Source organism: Pundamilia nyererei, unplaced genomic scaffold (genome assembly GCF_000239375.1).
Source record: "Pundamilia nyererei isolate P.nyererei 1_Seehausen unplaced genomic scaffold, PunNye1.0 scaffold00269, whole genome shotgun sequence".
Lineage (NCBI taxonomy): Eukaryota > Metazoa > Chordata > Actinopteri > Cichliformes > Cichlidae > Pundamilia > Pundamilia nyererei.
This window is the reverse complement of record NW_005187670.1, coordinates 48,033-53,354: the sequence shown is the minus strand read 5'-3', so window position 1 is coordinate 53,354 and position 5,322 is coordinate 48,033. Positions and strand designations below refer to the sequence as shown.

The window sequence follows — 5,322 nt, the reverse complement described above, 5'->3', positions numbered from 1 at the left end:
ACACACACACACACACACACACACACACACACACACACACACACACACACACACACACACACCGACTAACACTGATACTGACACACAAGTCAATCAAACATACACTCTCGGTCCCTCCTCCTGTCAGTGAACTTGTTGATTTTAGGTGTAAAATTAAAACCAATCACTCATCGATACATGATCGATATTAGAGTATCAGGCCGAGAGCGCGCTTATATAAGCTCAACATTCAGGCCTGCAGTTGTATAATCGTGCGCGCGCAGGTCAACATTTCCCATCTCATCCGGAGCGAGAGCGGGGAGCGGAGCGCAGGCACGCCGGGAACGACCTCATCCTCCCCGGCCAGCCTGCCTCCATCCACCCGCTCCCGGCCCCGGAGTGCAGGCTCAACACCTGCATCCGGATAATACCTGGTGGCGGGAGCGCGCCCGCCTGCGCTCACCTGTCCGGACAGGTAGAGCAGGCAGGTGAGCAGAGCGCATTGATTGGAGGAGAGGAGGAACGGCCACCTACCGGCAGGCTGCTCGGTTCCGGGAGGAGGCGGCAGGGAGGCAGGAGAGCCTCCCGCAGAGCGGTACCAGAGTCCGGCCACAGAGTCCCGCTGAGTCGAAGCGGAGAGTCCGGGCTGCGGGTCGGGCTGCTCCGGTGTGCGCGTGCTCCTCCCGCCGTCACCGATTTTCTGTCCGCATCACAAACAGCGCGAGAGCCTCGGCAGCACGCGCCACCTATCTGCGCGAGTAGGAATAATGACCCCCCCCCCCCACACACACACACACACACACACACACACACACACACACACACACACTTTAATTTGCAGGTTCCTGTGTCCATACGCGCTCACCTGAGCCTGCACCTGATTGGCTCACAGGTAGATTACCTGGACAGGTGTAGTCGCTATATGCAGAGGCACGCGCTGCGCTCACTGAGCTGCAGATCACAAGCACGCGCAGACTGTTCCGAACTCCGCAGGTGTTTCTCACGTGGAACAGTGGTCACGTGGTTCTTTTTTAGTTTGACCAACAGATGAAAGAAGCTGACGTTACATTTCAACAATGAAAAAAAAACTAATAAACTTTGTTAATAAAATATTATTTAAATTCGTAAAATCATATTTTAAAAAAGTTTTGACTTCAAAGAAAGAAAATCTAAAAATACGTTTATAACGATAATAAAATATGTCTTTTATTTTAATACCGGTAAAAATATGCTAAATTCACCATGAAATATATTTGTATACATTTATATTATCTGGTAAAAATGCACTTACTTTATTTAAAAGAGATGAAAATGCAACTGAATAAAGATGTAAACATTTTGTTTACAGTTGTTAAAAGAATCATAAAAAAGCAAAAATAGAAAAGAAATAAAAACAGAACTGAATGATTCTTTATCATCATCATCGTCGTTGCCCTGCAGCTCCACCAGAAATCCATCCGCAATCTTTGTGCTCAACACACACACAGTCGTGTTTTCATATCCTTGTGGGGCATATGCTTACCCTAACCATCAAAAAAGACCCCTAATTCTTAGCCTAAACCAAACCATAACTGTAACTCTGTCACTAAAACCACATTTTAAGCCTTAAAATGACCTTCAAACTTTGTCCCCATAAGGACTGCTGGTCCCCACAAGTATAGGAGCATGCCGGTGTTTGGTCCTCACACAGATGTCTAAACACACATACACACACACACACTCTCTCTCCCGTGATCCCCCCACCCACCTGATCCTGATCATCTGCCTGTTCCTGCAGGTGAACTTTGACCTTTCCTTTCTTGTCCAGCACCATCACCCATGTGATGGGTGGGAGGCGGAGTCACACAGGTGGGTGATAATCTGTGATGAGAAGTGGATTACCTCAGTTTGTGGTTTGAGTATGGGTGGGGGTGGGGGTATTAAAGGGGTATTACACTAATCACAGTTGTAAATGTCCCATTAGGCTTACAGCAGGAGCGTGGTCACATCTGGCTTCAGTTATCATCTGCAGCTGCATGGCAGCGAGAACAGGTGAACATCAGGTCATGTGACCTGTTAAAGGTTTGAGCTGTTTGTTCTGTACATAAAAACCTGCGGTGCTTAAAGTGAGGCACGCGGGCCCCCAGGGGCCCTGAGGGAGGTGTAAGTCAACCTGTGGCTAAAGACAGACTTCCTGATTTCCTGAGTTCCTCTATGCAGACAGGATAACTTCCTGGGAAGTGTCTGGACCTCTCTAACTCTCTGTCCTCCAATAGTCATTGTTATGAATATAGTTACAGCTATACTTACAGGTGCATCTGCATAGTTACAGTTACATCTACAGTTATAGTTAAAACTGTAACTGTTCAGATAAAATGTAACTATTCACATACAACTGCAACTATAACTGTAAGTATAACTGTAACTATAGCTGTAACTGTAGATGTAACCATATATACAGTTATAGTTACATCTACAGTTACATTTACATTTACAGTTATATAGTTACAGTTGCATCTGCATAGTTACAGTTATAGTTACACTTTTATCTAAAGTCATAGTTACATCTACAGTTGCATTTAGAGTTATGCTGTTAGTTATAGTTCTATAAATATATATACATACATTCTAGTTACAGTTACATTTACAGTTATAGTTACAGTTACATTTACAGTTATAGCTACAGTTACAGTTACATCTACAGTTATAATCACAGTTACATTTACAGTTATAGTTACAGTTACAGTTACATCTACAATTATATTTACAGTTGCAGATACTGTTATAGTTACAGATAGGAACAGGAGGCAAATCCAGAAACACAGAGCGTTACAAGGAAGCGTTATGTAGTTCCTAGAGTATTTAAAAGTAGAATGGGAGGCAGAGCCTTCAGTTCTCAGGCCCCTCTTCTGTGGAACCAGCTTCCAGTTTGGATTCGGGAGACAGACACTATCTCTACTTTTAAGATTAGGCTTCAAACTTTCCTTTTTGCTAAAGCATATAGTTAGGGCTGGACCAGGTGACCCTGAATCCTCCCTTAGTTATGCTGCAATAGACGTAGGCTGCCGGGGATTCCCATGATGCACTGAGTTTTTCCTTTCCAGTCACCTTTCTCACTCACTATGTGTTAACAGACCTCTCTGCATTAAATCATATCTGTTATTAACCTCTGTCTCTCTTCCACAGCATGTCTTTATCCTGTCTTCCTTCTCTCACCCCAACCAATCACAGCAGATGGCCCCGCCCCTCCCTGAGCCTGGTTCTGCCGGAGGTTTCTTCCTGTTAAAAGGGAGTTTTTCCTTCCCACTGTCCCCAAAGTGCTTGCTCATAGGGGGTCATATGATTGTTGGGTTTTTCTCTGTATCTATTATTGTACGATCTACTGTACAATATAAAGCACCTTGAGGCGACTGTTGTTGTGTTTTGGCGCTGTATAAATAAAATAAAATTGAATTGAATTGAATTGAAGACTTGAAGCGAATGATGAGGTGAACTCAGTCAGACAATAACAAGGGTTACAGGAAGTAAAAACTATAAAACACACGAGGAGTTAACCTTCCAAACGTCTGATATCTAATGTGTACAGCATCAAACATCAGTCCCATTAATCCCTGAGCAGGTTTACAGATGGACCTCCTCTGTCTGGGCTCCAACCTTCATCACTGTAGCCTCCTCTCCTACTTTGTCCTCCCAAGTAAAAGCTGCAGAGCTTTTCAGACGCTTTGACTTTCAATTAGCATGAGCGGCTCAGCAGGAGCCTGCAGGAGGATTAACTTGTACCTGTGAAAAGCCCGGCAGGTAGACAGAGCGCCAGGCTGTGGTGAAGGAGAAGGAGAGTCTTATTGCTCCTCTTTAATACCAGCAGAGTGAGCAGGATGAAGGATGTGCAGGCTCAGGTCCTCATTTCACCTCTGCACACTGTAAGAAACCTTTCATCAGATACAGTAAAGGTCAAAGTTCAGGTGTGTCCACACAGAAAATATCCAGGAGTTGCTTAGAGAAGCTGTGGGATGTCTGGAAGTATCTCCTTAAAAAGCTGCCACCTGAGACCTGGAGAACAGGAAGAGCAGGTATGGATGGATAACTGACCACAGCAAAGGCAGCTGAAGCTGTTAAGGAAAAATACATTTTCTAGTGCTTATTTGCTGTGTATTTTGTTTTATGTATTTTAATAACAGGCCTGTATACAAGAAGGGCAGCTTTGAATCACAAACTGTGTCCGAGGTTGTAAACTGCTTAGCCAGACTGAGACTGTGCAGAACAGTTCAGCTGAGTCATGGCGCTACAACAATCAGCCAATCACCGTGTTCCATCTTCATGTCACTGTGCACCCAAAGCACATCTGTGAGACCAACATCTGGACTCTCATTTCAGCCCTCTGCTCCACTCATCTTCACACAGACTTTCTATTCTATTTTAGTCTACTGACTTCTATTGTGTTTCTTCTTTGACCTTTGACCCCCACGTGGGGTAAATATTTCTACCTTAATCATGTGATACAGACAGATCTTTGAATCCCCCTCTCATCTGCAGGCACACCATCACAGTCCTGAACTTACACTGACTCAGTGTACATCTGAGTCAGTGTAAGCTTCAGCTGCCCATGGAAACCTGATGTGAGCACGAACACGAAACACCTGCACTGTTTAATCATCATGTGTTTGCCTTCACAACGGTGTGAGGTCATTAGGAGCTGTGAGGTCATCAGACAGGTTAAAACCAGTGACTGTGGAGAACATGGATGATCTAACAGCATTTATGTTACAAAACAACGACCGACTGTTTCAAACAGACAGCCTGAGGTGTTCTTCAGTAAACTGGACTACCCGACGTCCTTAGCTAGCTAACTAAGATGAGCACTCGGATATTCGGAAACTCGTTTTGTAAAGTGCGTTTAGCTAATCCGAGCAGGTGAATGAATTTACCCTGACTAAGGAAATGAAGAGAAACGCCCCGGGCCGCTCAGTTACTAACTAACTACCGTTACTGTACTTTTAGACCGTAAGAGCAACAGGACTCTGCTTCAGCTCCTGTGCAGAGCTGATTATTAAATATATGCAAACAGCAGCATGTTTTCTGTCTCCTGTCACATCTGTAAGGACAGAAAGACCAATTTCTTTTAAAAAGTAACCCCTTATTAGTCACGAACTATGGATTAAAATAGCAAAGCCCAATATTTATGTACTGAACTTTTACTCATATACTACATATACCCAGGCAGCAGGTCACACACTGCTGATAACACCTCCGTGTGTTGTGACCAGGATGCAGCAGCAGACTGAACCAGGACTCAAACCTGCTCCATCATCTCATCTTTGCAGATCTCCATTTATACAGCACCGACAACTCAAAGGTGAACATTAT

The 5,322-nt window shown here is 44.3% G+C and overlaps 1 protein-coding gene across 2 annotated transcripts in view; it reads right to left on the bottom strand.

The window, feature by feature from the left end:
- Positions 1 to 681, bottom strand: part of LOC102207379 (zinc finger E-box-binding homeobox 2-like) — a 36,350-nt gene extending 35,669 nt beyond the window's left edge. For both annotated transcript variants that reach the window (XM_005750323.1, XM_005750324.1), the window contains exon 1: positions 514 to 681. The gene's annotated coding sequence lies outside the window, so the exon portion shown is untranslated. The remainder of the gene's footprint in view (positions 1 to 513) is intronic.
- Positions 682 to 5,322: the final 4,641 nt, after the last annotated feature.